A 20,226-nucleotide genomic window follows, 5' to 3' on the forward strand; every position below is an offset into this window, starting at 1 on the left:
CTCTATGTCTGCAATGTTGCCTTCTGGTAGTTCAATCCCCTCAGTTCTGACTACCTTCCCTCTCTTTGTTACCATCCGACTACACTTCTCCAGTCCGAACGACATTCCAATGTCATTGCTGTATAGCCTGGTAGTGTGGATCAGTGAATCGATGTCTCGTTCACTCTTGGCATACAGCTTGATGTCATCCATGTACAGGAGGTGGCTGACAACTGCTCCGTTCCGTAGTCGGTATCCGTAGCCAGTCTTGTTAATGATCTCACTGAGGGGGTTCAGGCCTATGCAGAACAGCAGTGGGGACAGAGCATCTCCTTGGTAGATCCCGCACTTGATGGTAACTTGTGCTATGGGCTTGGAGTTGGCCTCTAGTGTTGTACGCCACATCCCCATTGAGTTCCTGATGAAGGCTCTTAGGGTCCCATTGATCTTGTACAATTCTAGGCATTCCAGTATCCAGCTGTGGGGCATTGAGTCATAGGCCTTCTTGTAATCAATCCAGGCAGTGCACAGGTTGGTCAGTCTGGTCTTGCAGTCTCGGCTGATTGTTCTGTCTACCAGTAGCTGGTGTTTTGCACCTCTGGTATTCTTGCCAATTCCTTTCTGTGTCCCGCTCATGTATTGACCCATGTGCCTGTTCATCTTAGCCGATATGATGCCTGACAGGAGCTTCCATGTAGTACTGAGGCAGGTTATTGGTCGGTAGTTGGAGGGGACCGCTCCCTTCTTGGGGTCCTTGGGGATCAGGACCGTCCGACCTTCGGTTAGCCATTCCGGGTGTCTCTCGTTAACTAGCAGCTGGTTCATTTGTGCTGCCAGACGCTCGTGGAGTGCAGTCAGCTTCTTCAGCCAGTAGGCGTGAACCATGTCGGGCCCTGGTGCTGTCCAACTCTTCATACTGGAGACCCTTTCTTGGATATCTGCCACTGTGATGGTTACTGGACCCTGTTCAGGGAGGTCGCTGTGGTCTGCCCTCAGATCCTCTAGCCACTGAGCATTGCCGTTATGGGTTGCATCCTTCTCCCATATGCTCTTCCAGTATTGCTCCGTCTCCAGCCTTGGTGGTGCTGTTCTCTTATTGTTCCCTTGCCACTGAGAGTACACCTTTGCTGGTTCTGTGGAGAACAGCTGGTTTATTCTCCTGCCTTCTATCTCTCTGGTGTACCTCCTCAAGCGGCTGGCCAAGGCTGTGAGTCTTTGCTTGGCAGTTTCCAAGGCCTCAGGTATGGACAGCTTGCTGTATTTCTTAGGCACCTTATTTGTCGCACCTTTCTGCAACTCTGTTAGTTGGCTAACCTCCCTCCGTGCTACTTTGATCTTGCCCTCTAGCCTCCTTCTCCATGGAGGGTACTGCCCCTTCTGGCTGTTCAACTTGTAGCCAAGCATCTCACTGATCACTGCTGCCGTATTGTAGATCAGCTTGTTAGTGTCGGTAATCGTGGTTGTAGGTATTGCCCGTAGTGCTGCATTAACATCATCTAGCAGACCTTCTGAGGGTACTTCACGTAATCTTGGTAACCGGCTACGGGGGATCCAGGTTTCAAGCTTGGCCATGATCCTATTTTTCAGGTCAGTTCCTCTCGCACTCAACGATCCTTCTCCTATCGCACTTGGGGCTATGTACCCAATCTCGGGTGGGGGTGATGATATCTCCCCCCTGACCTGGCGTCCTGACTCCTCCTTGCCGTAGCATTTGTGTTGTACCTCGTCAATCTCTAGCTGTGAGAGCAGTCCCTTCTTTCGAATGTTGGAACACTGAGCTACTAGTTGTTTCGCTGTCATTGTGGATGTTGGGTATCGAAGAATCCATAGGTCCCTCATCCTATTCATGTAGCCCCTTCCGCCGGGGTTACTTGCGTAGTAGCATTCCAACAACGCCCTGTTTTCGTCCCTTGCCCACCGATGCCTTCTTGTTCCAGTAGCCCACTTTTCGTCAGGGTGCCCTGGTTCCTCAACACCTGACGCGGACCTTGTTGATCCGGGCGACGTCCGAGCCGGCATGCCTTCATATTTATCTGTCTCGCTCATGTCTGCGGTAGGCTTGCTTAGCATAGGGGGTCTAGCCTTAGGACCCTTACTGGATACAGACGCCCCAGGCAGGAATCGAACTTGCGATCCTCTGTTCCAAAATCCTGTTTTGTGTATATAAATGTGATACTATTGTCATCAAATGAAAATGGTATGATGCTTTTATAGGGTGTTCTAGGTGCATAAAATACCTATAGCTCTACATAATGAAGATGCCATCATGTCTGATATGAATAGGAACCTTCCAGGGATAAGATGTAGCTGTTTGAGAGACTTAGATGTTCAGCTCCCAAGGAGGTGAACATGAAGAGAAACAGACAAACATAAAGACAGGGATTTTGTGCATTTCTGGTTTCATTTTTGGCCAGTAGATCTCACATTGATAGTCAGTGGATTGTTTAAAAAGATAACATTGCAATGTGTACTGAATGCATTTTGAAAATACTTGTCTACTGTTCCAAGGTGAAAGCCAAAGATGAAGTTACAAGATAGATATCATCTGCTTGTCTGCTTGTCTTTAATTTAATGAAGCATTCTGTTAAAGATTTGTGGAAATATATACGGTTAACCTCAGAAGTCTTGTTATATATTTTATGCCTTTTCGGATTATTGAGCCAAAATATTTTAATTCAAAGGATCAGAGGTCAGTCTGTGAAAGACATAATGTTATGACATCTGATTAGTTCACGTCAGTGGAAAGGTGACTAACAACGCTGCTGACTGGCTCATGAACCTGACTTAATGCTGTTCGGGAATGTTAAAATTTTTTTTTTTTAATCTTTTCATCTTCAACTGCTGGTTCAAAACGTTTCAATAGAATTGTGCGTACACATCACATACTTGTGAAGCAAATATATAACACCTGAACAAACGGTTGGCAACAGAAGAGATCAGAAAGGCACAGGGGAGGCATAATAAGGATTCTAAGAATTACAGCCCTGGGGTAAGGACATTTTTATGTCTATGATCTATATGTAATGAGTTTGTGCTAGGCATTTTGATTTGAAATTGATTGTGCATTAGTTATTGTCATTTATTTTCATTTATTACATTTAACCTAAAATAATAATGGAAAAAAAGTTCTATTGTGATTTGGGTTTTTTTTTTTTTTTTTTTTTTTACATACAAGCTCACTGCAGGTAGTGTTTTTAAACTTAAACCAAGCCTTAAAAATTTACTTCACTGGCTCCTAATAATGATCTAAATAGTACCTTGTAAAAGTTTAAAAAAATTGCATGATTATTATTTCCAGTTTGTATGACATAGTATATACTACAAAATATATAATATTATTAGAAAAAACAATTTAAATTAACAACAAGTTAAATTAATAAACTGAAGTTGCTTTGTTTTCTGTTATATCACAACTTTTAGAATATAGATTTGTTTTCTGGTCACAAATTTCTGAATTAGAAACTTTCCAACCTTCTTTTTGTGTCCCAGAACACATATTTTCATCAGCCCAGTCTCACTTTAATATCCATGTACACATCCTGATGCATTCTCAATCATCCAGGACAGTAAATCTCCAAAAGTCAGTCATTATGCAAATGTACTGTTTATAAGATTGGGGAAACCTGCAGTCAGCTGAAACTGAAGAAGTCACTTGGATGAGTGACGAAACGTTTCTCCCACAAAACGCTATGTCCAGATGAACAGAATCAACTTTTGGAGATCCATGTACACAATTTTCCACTTTTGGGGGTTGCAGGGGTTAGTGGAGGCAGTGCGTAACAGACAACTACTTCTTATGTAGGCAGATTTATCTAGGAGTATAAATGACTTTGTTACTGTCAAATAATAAATAAATAAATAAAATTTGTTCCATTTTCTTTAATATTCTAAAAATGCCAAAGACAATTTGACTTATGCCTATCCACCTGAGTCCATTTCAGGTGAATGGTGTTTGAGATCATGTCAAAACCTATGAAATTATGAATGCAGAAAAGTACTATCAGATTTTGATCAATCACGCAATACCATCTGGAAAGTGTCTGATTGGCAACAGTTTAATTTTTCACCGTGACACTGATCCCAAACATGCACTGGCAAAGTGCCTGGAAAGAGAAAAATAAACAGCAAGTCCATGAATACACACTTATCAATAATAACAACTTGCAATTTATAACAAATATGCACATTGTCAAATATTTCAGGTCACAATGAGTGCTGGTCGAGGCTTGACTGTTTTGTTAACCATTTTGGGTAAGTAACTGAATACATTACAAAAAATCATAATACAGGTCTCAGAAAGAGGAAAAACGAAATGTTATTGTCCATATGCTCAGTTGCTGTTGCAAAAGCAGAAACTATGGCAACGACAACAGAAACTACGGCAACGACAACAGAAACTGCGGCTCCAACAACTGGTTCAACTGCAGTAACAACAACAGAAACTGCGGCAACAACAACAACAACAGAAACTGCGGCTACAACAACTGGTTCAACTGCATCAATAACAACAGAAACTGCGGCAACAACAACTGGTTCAACTGCAATAACAACAACAGAAACTGCGGCAACAACAACAGAATCTGCAGCAACAACAACAACTGGTTCAACAACACCTGCTTCAACTGCGGCAACAACAACAACTGGTTCAACTGCGGCAGCAACAACAGAAACTGCGGCAACAACAACAGAATCTGCAGCAACAACAACTGGTTCAACAACACCTGCTTCAACTGCGGCAACGACAACTGGTTCAACTGCAGCAACAACAACAGAAACTGCGGCAACAATAACTGGTTCAACTGCCCCAACAGTAACAGAAACTGCGTCTACAACAACTGGTTCAACTGCATCAATAACAACAGAAACTGCGGCAACAACAACTGGTTCAACTGCAGCAACAACAACAGAAGCTGCAGCAACAACAACTGGTTCAACAACACCTGCTTCAACAGCAGCAACAACAACTGGTTCAACTGCGGCAGTAACAACACCTGGTTCAACTGCGGCAACAACAACACCTGGTTCAACAACAACACCTGGATCAATAACAGCAACAACAACTGGTTCAACAGCAGCAACAATAACACCTAATGCAACAACAACACCTGGATCAACAACAACTGGTTCAACTGCGGAAACGACAACAGAATCTGTGGCAACAACAACAAGTGGTTCAACAATAGTAACAACAACTGGTTCAACTGCGTCAACAACACCAGAAACCGGATCATCAAGAACACCTGGATCAACAACAACTGGTTCAACTGCGGCAACGACAACAGAAACTGCGGCAACAACAACAACTGGTTCAACTGCATCAACAACAATACCAGAAACTGTATCAACAAAAACACCTGGTTCAGCGACAACTGGTTCAACAGCAACAACAACAACACCTGGTTCAACAAAAACACCTGGATCAACAACAACTGGTTCAACTGCAGCAACACCAACAGAATCTGCGGCAACAACAACTGGGTCAACAGCGGCAACAACAACACCTGGTTCAACAGCAGCAGCAACAACACCTGGTTCAACAACAACACCTGGATCAACAACAACTGGTTCAACAGCGGCAACAACAACACCTGGTTCAACAACAACAACTGGATCAACAACAACTGGTTCAACTCCAAAAAACACAACACTTGTTTCAACAACAACTGGTTCAACACCAGCAACAACAACTGGTTCAACAACAGTAACAACAACTGGTTCAACTGCGGCAACAACAACACCTGCTTCAATAACAACACCTGGATCAACAACTACTGTTTCAACTGCGGCAACGACAACACAATCTGCGGCAACAACAACAAATGGTTCAACAACAGTAACAACAACTGGTTCAACTGCGGCAACAACAACGCCTGTTTCAACAACAACAACTGGTTCAACTGCTTCAACAACAACGCCTGTTTCAAAAACAACTGGTTCAACAGCAGCAACAACAACTGGTTCAACAACAGCAACAACAACTGGTTCAACTGCGGCAACAACGCCTGGTTCAACAACAACTGGTTCAACTCCAACAAACACAACACTTGTTTCAACAACAACTGGTTCAACAACAGTAACAACAACTGGTTCAACAGCGGCAACAACAACACCTGTTTCAACGACAACTGGTTCAACACCAGCAACAACAACACCTGCTTCAATAACAACACCTGGATTAACAACTACTGTTTCAACTGCGGCAACGACAACACAATCTGCGGCAACAACAACAAATGGTTCAACACCAGCAACAACAACTGGTTCAACAGCAGCAGTAACAACAAATGGTTCAACTGTGGCAACAACAGAAAAAACGACGATGACGACGACGACGACAACAACAACAACAACAACAACAACAACAACAACAACAACAACAACAACAACAACAACAACAACAGCAGCAGCAGTGGCGGTAGTTCGTACACCAGTTGTTGTTCTTGCAGCAGTTTTGGTTAAACCCTTTGTGCCTCAACTCGAAGATAAAACTAGTCCAGAATTTATAGCACTTGCGACAGAAGTGGTAGTAGTGGTGAGTAAAATACTGAGATTCATTTTGAAGTGTTGTTAAGATTCCAGCTGATTTGAATTAATTAATTAATTTCTACTTCTTTGCTCCACACAGTATGAAGTCATCTATAGAGCTCGATATGGTTTGCTTTTCAGCCGTGTTATTGTCATAGCATTCAGGTAAGATTTTTACTTTTGTTCATTTATGACAACACTAATCTTATTAACAGTAATTGCAAATAATTAATGTTAATTTAACATATTTCATTAAGAATTGAGTGTTTTCTTCTTCTTTTTCTTTAGACAAGCTGGGACCAGAACACGAGCATCTGATACTGAAGCAGAAGTGCAGGTTGTGTTTAACAACACAATAACACCTGCACAAATCCCAGAAGCTGAAGCTGTTCAACAAACCTTAGTTGAAGCGGTGTCTAACCCCAACAACACTTTCAACATCAGTATCAATCCAGCATCTGTCGTAGCAACCCAAATAAACAGTGAGTAAACAGAAATCACACATGTGATTCCCAAAGGATTTTTTTTTTAAACAAAGCAATATAGCTATTCATATTTAATATATCACATTCAATTTGATATAGTTTGATATATAGTCTGTGTAGTTATTTATTTCATCATTCTCAGAGAATGATGAAATAAACATAATTATTTAATGTGCTAAACAGCAGAAAGAGTACTTTAAATTAGATTTACCAATGTATAGAAACAAGAGAGCATCATGAAAAATGACTTTGTTTTTAACTGCTTTTTTCTTCCTCTTTGTTTTCTACACCTGTAACAACTGCAACTGCTGAGCCAGTTTTTACAAAGCTGTTGCGGTTCGCATCGGTTGGAGAGACATTTACAGCTGACTTGCTGATCTCATCATCTCCAGCATTTAAAAATAGATCATCACTGATAGTGACAACAGTAAGTTTTCTCTCTTGAAGTCAAAAAGTGGTTAAATGCATGCATTCACTTTAGCATATGGACTCACATATCTTTGATTGTTTGTGTTTCTGCAGCTTGAACCGATCTACAATAAAACATTTTCTTCATACAACTCAATGGAAGTGACTGGATTCCGGTAATTTATTTTTTGTTTGATGACTACATATAATACATAATACACAAAGAATTAATGCAAGTAAAACAATATTTGGCTTGATTTTGCAGAAATGGATCCATCATCACTGACATCTACATTCAGTTTGCATCTACATCAGCGCCAAATAACACTGACATTGAAAATGTTCTGATCAATGCAGCTCCAAACATAACAGCCTTCAACATTACCAATGTTGTTGTCAGTGACCCAGGTAAGCGCTATTTAATATTATCACATTTTAATTCATATTATCTCAGAACTGTTTGTTAAAGCAACACTTTGTTTCCTTTTCTTGGCATTTACAGTGGCTTCAACTACAACAACAATGACTGCACCTACAAACGCAACCACAGCAAACCTTACAAACACCACACCAGGAACAAATACAACTACAGTGTCTACAACAGCTTCAAGTACACCTGTGAACGCTACAACACCAATCATCACTACCCCAACAAACGCAACCACAGTTTCTCCTACAACCACTACAACTGTAACAACTACAATTGTTGAGGCTGTAACAACAAAGCAGTTGCAGTTCAGAGATGTTGGAGCAACATTTACACCTGACTTAGAGAACTCATCATCTTCAGCATTTACAGAAAGAGCCAGACAGACAGTGTTAACAGTAAGTTTTGCTGTTGAAGTCAAGCAATATTTAAATGTTTGCACTCACTTATGCATAGACACTCAAAGATCAGTGATTGTGTGTGTTTCTGCAGCTCGAACCTTTCTACAAGACAACATTTCCTTCATTCCGCTCAATGAGAGTGATCAGATTCAGGCAATTTATTTTTTACATACTGATGCAATATACCAAATATTTTATGATAGTTATAAATATTTGCGATAACTGAATGCAAGTAAACAATGTTTTCTATTTTGCAGAAATGGATCCATCATCAGTGACGTTGATATTGACTTTGCATCTATATCAGTGCCTAATAACACTGAGATTGAAAATGTTTTGATCAATGCAGCTCCAAACATAACGACCTTCAACATTAGCACAGAGTCTGTTATTGTCAGTGACCCAGGTAAGCACTATTTAATATTATCATATTTTTTAATTCATAATATCTCAGAACTGTTTTGTTCAAGCAACACCTCTTTTCATTTTTTTTGGCATTTACAGTGGTTTTACCTACAACTGTGAGCACTACAACACCAATGATGACTACCCCTACAAACGCAACCATAGCAACTCTTACAAACACCACACCAGGAACAAATACAACTACAGTGTCTACAACAGCTTCAACTACACCTGTGAATGCTATAACACCAATGATGACTACCCCTACAAACGCAACCACAGCAAATCTTACAAACACCACACCAGGAACAAATACAACTACAGTGTCTACAACAGCTTCAACTACACCTGTGAATGCTACAACACCAATGATGACTACCCCTACAAACGCAACCATAGCAAATCTTACAAACACCACACCAGGAACAAATACAACTACAGTGTCTACAACAGCTTCAACTACACCTGTGAATGCTACAACACCAATGATGACTACCCCTACAAATGCAACCATAGCAAATCTTACAAACACCACACCAGGAACAAATACAACTACAGTGTCTACAACAGCTTCAACTACACCTGTGAATGCTATAACACCAATGATGACTACCCCTACAAACGCAACCACAGCAAATCTTACAAACACCACACCAGGAACAAATACAACTACAGTGTCTACAACAGCTTCAACAACACCTGTGAATGCTACAACACCAATGATGACTACCCCTACAAACGCAACCATAGCAAATCTTACAAACACCACACCAGGAACAAATACAACTACAGTGTCTACAACAGCTTCAACTACACCTGTGAATGCTACAACACCAATGATGACTACCCCAACAAACGCAACCATAGCAACTCTTACAAACACCACACCAGGAACAAATACAACTACAGTGTCTACAACAGCTTCAACTACACCTGTGAATGCTATAACACCAATGATGACTACCCCTACAAACGCAACCACAGCAAATCTTACAAACACCACACCAGGAACAAATACAACTACAGTGTCTACAACAGCTTCAACTACACCTGTGAATGCTACAACACCAATGATGACTACCCCTACAAATGTAACCATAGCAAATCTTACAAACACCACACCAGGAACAAATACAACTACAGTGTCTACAACAGCTTCAACTACACCTGTGAATGCTACAACACCAATGATGACTACCCCTACAAACGCAACCATAGCAAATCTTACAAACACCACACCAGGAACAAATACAACTACAGTGTCTACAACAGCTTCAACTACACCTGTGAATGCTACAACACCAATGATGACTACCCCAACAAACGCATCCACAGTTACTCCTACAACCACTACAACTGTAAGAACTACAACTATTGAGGCTGTTACAACAAAGCAGTTGCAGTTCAGAGATGTTGGAGCAACATTTACACCTGACTTAGAGAACTCATCATCTTCAGCATTTACAGAAAGAGCCAGACAGACAGTGTTAACAGTAAGTTTTGCTGTTGAAGTCAAGCAATATTTAAATGTTTACACTCACTTATGCATACACACTCAAAGATCAGTGATTGTGTGTGTTTCTGCAGCTCGAACCTTTCTACAAGACATTTCCTTCATTCCGCTCAATGAGAGTGATCAGATTCAGGCAATTTATTTTTTACATACTGATGCAATATACCAAATATTTTATGATAGTTATAAATATTTGCGATAACTGAATGCAAGTAAACAATGTTTTCTATTTTGCAGAAATGGATCCATCATCAGTGACGTTAATATTGACTTTGCATCTATATCAGTGCCTAATAACACTGAGATTGAAAATGTTTTGATCAATGCAGTTTCAAACATAACGACCTTCAACATTAGCAAAGAGTCTGTTATTGTCAGTGACCCAGGTAAGCAATATTTGATATTCTCATATTTTAAAATTCATAATATCCCAGAACTGTTTGTTCAAGCAACACTTCCTTAACTACAGCGACTCCTACAACCACTTTGACTGCAACAACTACAACTACAGCGACTCCTACAACCACTACAACTGCAGCAACTACAACTGCAGCAACTGCAACTACAGCAACTCCCACAACCACTAAAGCTGTAACAACTACAACTGCTGAGCCAGTACAAAAAAAGGCAGTGCAATTCAGATCTGTTAATGGGATATTTATAACTGACTTGCTGACATCATCATCCACAGCTTTTAAAGAACGAGCTTCACTGATAGAGACAGCAGTAAGTTTTCTTCTAGTAGTTAAATAATACTTAAGTGTATGTATTGTGAATAATTGCAGAGTATATACTTATATTGTCATATAACAGTATTTTGATACCATTAAAAAAATGTATGGCCATCTTTTCTATCCATACATTTATGAATCCCCTCCTAAAGTCAACAATTTCTCCATTGTTTATAAGATTATACAAATTGAGATAAACAAAAATGATATACACTATATGCAATAAACTATATATCAAAAACATTTCCACCATGATCTAAACTGAACTAAAATTCCACAGTAAATACTGTGTTTCTATTTTTTCCAACTCATTGCCATGCTTTTGCAAGTGTTTAAAGAAAAAAGATAAAACATAAAGGTGACCTGTAACCTGTATTATGCTAGCCATTCAAGAAATGGGTAGCTGGGTGACCAGAACCCCCCCAAACACTATTATGTATATATGTTGCACTATGATATTACATAGTCCTAATAATATGTCCCAATTGACATTGTAGTAAAGAAGCACAATCCCAAAAAGCAAAGCATACATACTTACAGTGTGTTTACTCATTTTTCTGCAGCTTAAACCTTTCTACCTGGCCAGATTTCCTTCATTCCGCTCCATCAATGTGACTGCATTCAGGTAAATTGTTTATGGTATATAATTTTACAAATATTTCAAGTAAATAAAGGAAACAAAACTAAGTTTTCGGTTTTTCCTTTCACAGTAAGGGATCCATTATCAATAACATGGACATTGGATTTGCAATGTCACTGGTCCCTAATGCAAAAGAGATTGCACAAGTTTTGATTGATGCAGCCAAGATAACACCCTTCGACATTGATATCAGTTCTATTCTTGTGGACGGCATATGTAAGATATATTTAATTCAATCATGTCAAACATATTACTATATTACAGAACAGTTTCTGAAAGAAATGCCTTTTTTTCTTTTTCTCAACATTTACAAAAGTGTCACATGGAGTGAGCCACAAGATCAGTCTCCTCACTGCTTCCTGTATGGTGCTGCTGTCATGGCTCCTGTCAGGCCAGCAATAACATCTGCGCTGATGCTCTTGTGAAATAACTTGAGGAAATGTCTCCTGTGACTGGGTATGAAAAAGGACTTTGTTCCAACTGAAAATCCACGAGGAGCTTCTGATGAAGAGCAATCATACCATGATTTAGAAGTAACTAAAATTGAAATTAACCTTTATGTTATCTATCAATATAAACTTTAACATAATTTCCAACAAAGGTGTCATTGGTTGTCAATTTATAATGTAAGTCCTGTGATAAAGTCATACTGTAAGTTATTAATATCAATGAGATCAAGTTTTAATCCATGAAGCATCTCCTCAGCTTCTGACTCTGAGAGTGAAAAAAAAATGAAAGTGATAATCAGGAAATCATCACCTCACCTGGCATTCATGAAATATAAGATGTGTGAAAATGTCCTCTTTGGTCACCTTTACCAGTCAATATTTAAATATATTTCTTGTATATATTGTATTCTATTATTGTATGTATTCTGTTTGTATTGTATTGGATAATTATGGTAAAAATTCTAAGTGATCCTGATACACACATTTAAAATTATTTAAAGAACTGTCCCTATAAAAAAATATAATATTAATATCACCTTTTTCTTTCTGAAGCAGGTTCTTCACAAGTCTATCATGATAAACTAAAGAAGCTTCAATTAAAGACATTGAACAAACCCTGCCTATCTTGATTTTTAAATATACTACTCTAATCAACTACTCTAATTTTTCTTTTCAAAAAATTGATTAGGAAATACTATCATAGCACTCTTAAGACCCCTTCATAGATTTTTGATACAAGTAAAACTAAATCTAATTCTAATAATTCTCTTTTAATTTTAGGTTTACACATTGAATTAGAAGTATTTTTTTGGTGAAAGAATATGGACCTCAGTCTAAAAAACGACCTCTACATATTTTATTTTTCAACCAACATTTTTCAGCATTTTTAATGAGTTCAGTGAGGTAAGTGACATGATATTTTGAGAGCTGTATTAGACCTATACATGTTCAAAAGAGACATTGATCTTGGGCTGAATTTGGATCAAATTACACCAAACAAACACAGCTGAATTTTCATCTACTGGTGTGATGTGATGGTACTGCAGCTTCCTCGCACAAATGCTAGTTTAATTCTAATCTAATCTAAATTCAGGTTTATGTGCCTATCTGTCCACAGTGTACTCCATTTCGGTGGAGATAGGCTCCAGCCGAACTGATGACAATAGCATTAAGAAAACCTTCTAACCTGACCTTGCTGCTTCTTTTTTTTACAACACACAATATCTCCACACTCAAATACTGAAATTGCACATAATTTTGCATCCTTTTTAAATTTTTTATTTTCTACAAAGCAACAACAGCACGGGACAAGGACATGCAACAAGGATGGAAAAACAGAAAACACACACATATATACAAAAATATGTACCTGTGCAAGGCAGCACGGTGGCATGGTGGTTAGCACTGTTGCCGCACAGCAAGAAGGTCCTGAGTTCAATTCCACCATCAGGCCAGGGTCTTTCTGTGTGGAGTTTGCATGTTCTCCCCGTGTTTGCGTGGGTTCCCTCCGGGTACTCTGGCTTCCTCCCACCGTCCAAAGACATGCAGCTTGTGGGGATAGGTTGATTGGATAATCCAAATTGTCACTAGGTGTGAATGTTCGAATGAATGTGAGTGCAAATGGTTGTCTGTCCCTGTGTGTTGGCCCTGCGACAGACTGGCGACCTGTCCAGGGTGTACCCCGCCTCTCGCCCTATGACAGCTGGGATAGGCTCCAGCACCCCCCGCGACCCTGAAAAGGATAAGCGGAAGTGAATGGATGGATGGATGGATGTACCTGTGCATACAAGGATGCAAAATTATACACTGTCACAAACATATACAAACAGCCATCCATACATGAGAAACAGAAATGAAATGAATGTATGGATACAAATCTCTTGTGTATAGTTGCTTAACTATTGACTGTAAATGAAAGTAAGTAATTTAAGCCAATATTATTAAAAAGCAGAGAGGGAATTTGTTAGGAGAATATAAGGACTTCTTAAGGTGGGATAGTCCAAGTCAAGAATTATGTTAGTCTAAGTAAAGCAGTTGGTGACTTCAAAATTGGATAACCCATCATAATTTTTCCATAAACTGTGGTTTGCCAGCTCTGAGTTACCCCCAAACCTTATCTGAGGGAACCAGCTCACAGCATTACCACCATAAAAACACCCTTCAGACCATGGGAAGGTGGCCTGTTTATTTGTTGTATGTGATTGACATAATTAAATAATAACTAATTAGTAATAACTGTGTAATTACTGTAAAATCTAATATTGTGTTTAATTAAAAATATTAAGTAGGCTGAACTCAATTTTTAATCAATTTGTTATTAGAACTCAATTTAAGTAAGTTACCAGTACTTTTTATGCAAAAACGCTGATCAACTCAATTTATTTGAGTTGTCTTAACTTAGAAAAACTAAGTAAGCTGGAAGTTTTGCTTCTCAGTGCGGAAGGATGAAAGATGTTTTTTGAAAATGCCCCGTCACTACCGTCCTCCTCCCTATCATGGATCAGTCCGCATGTTCATGGTGCCAGCACTTTTTTCTGGAATATGTTGAGCAAACCTGGAAAAGCGTCAGCTCAAGATATTATTGTTGTCATTGCTGTGGATCTTTACCTGATACACTGACTTGGTAAGTAAATGTTTACTCTTATTCAAACAGATTTTTTGGCTTCTCTTAGTTTAGCACCAGGTTTATAATCTTGCTAGCTTGTTAGTGTTAGCCTAGCGTTGCTGCTGCCGCTGGGCTCATGTTACTTAAAAATTAACACCAACGCCTTAAAAACCTTATATAAAAATATGACTGTGAAATTTTCTGTTGATTGTTTGAAATAAAGAAGTGAGATAAGAGCCCTGACAAAATTTTTCGGGAGGCGCAGCCGTTAGGGGTGGGGTGTATTTTCAAACCATAGCCAGTGTTGGGGAGTAACGGAATGCACGATCTGATATCGTCGTGCTGGTGTTGTTCCCAGATCATCATACTAAATGTTGTTCCACACACACACATTCTCACATACACACACACATTCTCACATGCATACAGATGTTTACACATACACACACATAGTGCCTTGTCTTAGAACCATTTGGGGGGTTTTATGGTGGGCGTTGCTTTGCTGTGATGTGTATTGTGTGAACTGTTTTCCCAATAAAAGGCAGCAAGCGAGGCCGTCGTTGGGGTTATTGCGGTAGGATTCAGAGTGCTTTCTGAGACACCGGCTGGGGCCTCCCTTGCTAGCTAGTAAAAGATGTTCGTCTTGCTTTTGTCGTTAACGAGAATAAGTTTCTGAACCAGCGGGGCTTGTGGAAACACAGACCTAACAAAATGAGTATTCAAAAAGGGGATGTTACTCAGCAATGTATTAGCAAATTCAGCATCATCAAAATTCGGGGCATATACATTTACCAACAAAATCTTTTTCTGCATTAGAGTACCAGCAACAATGATGTATCTACCATTCCTATCAGTGATAACAAAGAGAATTGAACTTTCTTATTAATGAGAATGGCCACTCCTCTAACTTTTCAATTAAAATTTGAGTGAAAGAGCTGACCCACCCAAGGGCAATATAACCTATCCAATCCAATCCAATCCAACTTTATTTATATAGCACTTTTAAAAACAACAAAGTTGACCAAAGTGCTTTCCAATAATAAAACAGAGGTAGCAGTTAAAACCATACTTTAAGCATACAATGAAATCAATAAACAAAACAAATATATAATTGAAAAAGAAGATAAAAATAAATCAACATGAGTAGAATAAACAATAAGATATACAATGAATAAGATTAACAAAGTAAAAAGATTAAGAATGACCAACAGCTGACTAAAAATTGACTACAAACTGGCTCTGATAACACTCCTAGAAGGCCTTTGAAAAAAAGTGTGTTTTTAAAAGTGATTTAAACATTTCAAGTGTTGGGGCCTGCCTAATATGGAGGGGCAGTTTGTTCCATAGTTTGGGGGCCACAACAGCGAAAGCTCGGTCTCCTCGGTGTTTCGAACCTATAACGATCTTTAATGCGAAGATGAGTCTCCTGTAAAAATGCTATATCAGAATTTTGATGTTTCAAGTGAGTGAAAACCTTAGATCACTTAACAGGGTTGCCCATACCTCTAATATTCCAACTAATAAATCTAAGAGGCATGCTTAACTAGGGATGGGTATCGTTTAGGTTTTATCCGATACCAGTACCAAACCGGTACTTTTGAAACGGTGCCGGTGCTTAAAGAATGGAGAACACAAAATTGGCAAAATTGGTCCAAAAACCTCTCATGTTCAGCTGCTTTTTTTTTGTAAAAAGATAACAATGTTAACCTTTTCTGCAGCTATAGGGGATATGTGGCATCACTCTTGGCTGGAAGCAGTGCTTAAACAATGGAAAAAATAAACTTTGTCCAAAAACCTCTCATATTTAGCTGTTTTCCACTTTTTCTTTGGTCATTTTAGCCTTTTTGGCCAGGGTGAAGGGAGTATCTGCCATCAAACAAGAGGACAGCCGCATGTAGCTATGATGATGTTTGCTAGTTCACCTTACATGCAATAATTTAATAACGAGGTTAGCCTACTCAACGTAAATTACACACGAACAACATTAAGCTACTCACGCAGAGAATAACTGCTGCTGCTGCCATCATCATCCGTCATCATTTCTGCTACACTGCCAGGGCTAGGGGCCAGGACTCTACTCTTCGGGTTTTTGGGGGATGTTGCTAACTCCGGGTCAGATAACAGGCAACCCACCCGCAGTAGATGTGCATGGTGTGAGGTCTCGCTGCAAGCTATCAAATACGGCGCATTTCTCAGCTTTTAACAAAATGCTATACGTCGCCAGGCGTTTCATCAGATTCGAGGAGTTACCTCCTTTGCACAGTATCACCTTAAAGCACTTGTTGCAGGCTGCTGAGTTTGCATCTTTTGCTGTAAAGTACAGCCAGACTTTGACCGCTTTGCTTTGGGCATTTTTAATCTGTAGCTCTGCTCTAAAAGAACGTACGTACCTGGGCCCACCTACTACGCTCACAAACGTAGAATGATTGGCTGGAATCCAAAGTGTATGACATCTCAGGAAAAAAAAAAGCACCGAAATGTGCGCTGCTTTTTGGTCTGGTTACTACTGTTTATGTCAGAACCGGGATACCGGTACCCATCCCTATGCTTGACCCAACAATGCTGGGGTGTATATTGCCATTAGCCATTCATAAAGAAGAATAAATAAACAAAACACAACAACAACTAAAATGCCAGTGGCCGTAAAGAGCCGAAAAGAGACAGCCCCCCCCAATAACCCTGGAAACAAATACACCCCAGGTTGTTATGTGTGGCTGTGTGCAGACAGGAATAGGACCCAAGGTGCAGACTCCGGAGACAGTCGTGAACTCAAAACAGCTTTAATGTAAAACTCAAAATATAACATAACTGGGGAAAAAAAATCAAAATAAACTTAAACCAGAGGACTGACAGAACACACAGCCAAATACACAGTAGATCGCGACACAGACACAGAGAAACACAGGGCTTAAATACACAGAGGAAGCAATCAGGGAATGGGTAACAGGAGGGAAACACAGCTGGGGCAAATCAGGCCTAACGAGACAAGGGGAAGCAAAACCAGACACATTAACATCAGACATGGACTTTCAAAGTAAAACAGGAAACCTATAACACAGACTGAACAAAAGACACAGACTCACATGCAGGCACTACAACAGAGGGAACAGAGACGTGGGACCAGGGCAGACACAGACACTGACTGGACACGGGGATATAGCAACTAAGGATACACAGAGACATGAACTAGACAAGGGATACAGCTGACAGGGGAGACAGAGCAACTAGAGAAGACAGAGACATAAACCATAAGACAGAACTCAAAGAAACCAAAGACTAGAAATTATAAATACTATAATAAACTCAAAAACCCTGGGTCAACGACCCAGGCATCCTAACACAGGTCTCCACAGAACAGAACAAAGGAGACAGCAGTGTACCCCAAAGTAGCAAAAATGATTCACCAAAGTGACTGGACTAACTGGAGCCTGAATAAAAATAAAAACAAGAGAGAAAAACACTCCCGCCACCTTCCCTACTGTATAACAGTGTGCGCACAACAATAAACATGTACAAAACAAAACAAAACACCCCCGTTGTTGCTGAACATTTAACAAAAAACAACTACAACAGAAGTGCATAAAAAAACAAAACAAAACGAGTCCTGTGCAAATCAATGCAGTAAGCTTAGAAAATATTGTGCTGGACTGATCCGAAGTACATGAGTATAACATAGGATTTAGTCTCATTATATAACAATGAAAATAAAATGAAACAGCAGACCAACAGTACAATAACTAGCGCAACGCCCTAAGAAAATGATGCACAGGAAGCGTTAAACCTAACGAGAGCGTAAACCCTTAGTAGCATTACAGTACCAAACTGAATGGCTATTGAAGCTCACCCAGAGATCAAAGTTTTGACATAATTACTGGCTTCCTCCGCTGAAACAAAGTCCTTCTCAACACCCTTATGTGTGATGAGAAGTCGCACTAGATGAAACAGGCCATACCGAACACCTTCAATGCCATGGAATTGCTGCCTGACCGTGTTGAATGCAGCACAAGCCCATGCTACCATAGCAGTATAGTCGGGGAAGACTGAGATGGTCAGGTCTCCAACTTTAATCTGTCGGCGTTCTCTAGCATGTCGTAAAATGTCAACACAGTCAGTGTGGTAATGAAGCCTGCATACAATGGCTCGTGGACGGTCGCCAGGCTTAGGTCTGGGTTGGAGGTTCCTGTGGGACCGATCCAAAAGTACCTTCTTCCCCAGATCAAATGCTTCCTTTAGCAAGGAGGCTACGGCAGCATTGGTGCATGTGTCAGGGCCCTCCGGCACTCCCACTATCCTAACATTGTTACACTGCGTCCTAGACTCCAACTCTTCACATTTATTTTCCAGCTTGGCTACGTTAGCTGGGAGGCCCTTCATAGTGTTTTTCATCTCAGCTATATTATCAGAGCAAACAGTAACCGCGTGCTCCATCTCCCTGACCGTACCTTTTAGCTTGGACACGGTAGCGTCATTAGAAGTTTTATCGATTGCCAGCTGCGCTTGCTGGTAAAACTTAATGGTAGACAAAGCATCACCAAGAGTAACCTGAAGTTATTTTTAAAAAATATTGGTGATATCTTTCCTCAGCGAAGCCAGCAACTCGACCTTGAGAGCTTCAATATCAGGATTAGCTTGGCACAAGGGGGGCTTTACAGGAGACAACGGCTCACTCGAGGATGTGGATGTGGTTTGCAAACTAGACCTTAGTGATGTTTGAATAGTACTGCGAGTTTTAATATTTTTTGCTGCCATTTTACACAGGCCCAAGTAAAACTTCTCAACACAACAAACTACAGACTAAAACAGGACTAGGATTATGCAAGAATGAATAACAATTTAATCAAAGTCGACGGGAGTTCCCAAACTCGTGTCCTAGTCCATCAAAGCTCAACCGGAAGTCCCAGACACGGAATTTAATCTTAACAAACAACGTACTGTTGACTTGACCGAGAAACATGAATACAAAACAAAAGGCAAAAATGAACAGAGGCAAAACTAAAATTAAAATCTAAACTGGGAAAAGCTAGACAACTATGACAAAAGACATGAATATGATTTTGAGCAGGAGTATGAGAGTAACTATGACAATAACCTCACACAAAAGATCATCTTCTTTGGACACTAGCATTTCTCTTGAACTTTTGATTTGGACTGTCATTTTTATTTTCTTGTCTTGTTTGAGTGGTGCGACACAAACAACCTGCTGCTTAACACCGAGAAGACTAAGGAGCTCATCGTGGACTGCCCAGAGCATTGCCGGAACACCACTTCCTGCCATAAAGGACATCTACAGGAAGCGGTGTCTGAAAAGGGCTGGGAAAATCATCAAAGACCCCAGTCTCCCATCACATGGACTCTTCACCCTCCTGCCCTCTGGGAGGCGCTACAGGAGCCTAAGACCACCAGGTACCGGAACAGCTTCTTCCCCACAGATGTCAGACTCCTGAACTCTGCCTCATGACATCGGACCCACGTTAAACTCATGGACTGGACATACACACACCCACAACCACCTACACACACACACAATGGACAACTGTACCCTCAAACACAAAATAATAACATGGACTGAACCACCACTCACAACCACTAGCACTTTATATAGCCTCTGTAGAAATTATCCACATATCTCACTTATCTTAACTGCTACTGTATAGCTCT

The sequence above is a fragment of the Rhamphochromis sp. 'chilingali' genome (assembly GCF_963969265.1).
Source record: "Rhamphochromis sp. 'chilingali' genome assembly, chromosome: 1".
Lineage (NCBI taxonomy): Eukaryota > Metazoa > Chordata > Actinopteri > Cichliformes > Cichlidae > Rhamphochromis > Rhamphochromis sp. 'chilingali'.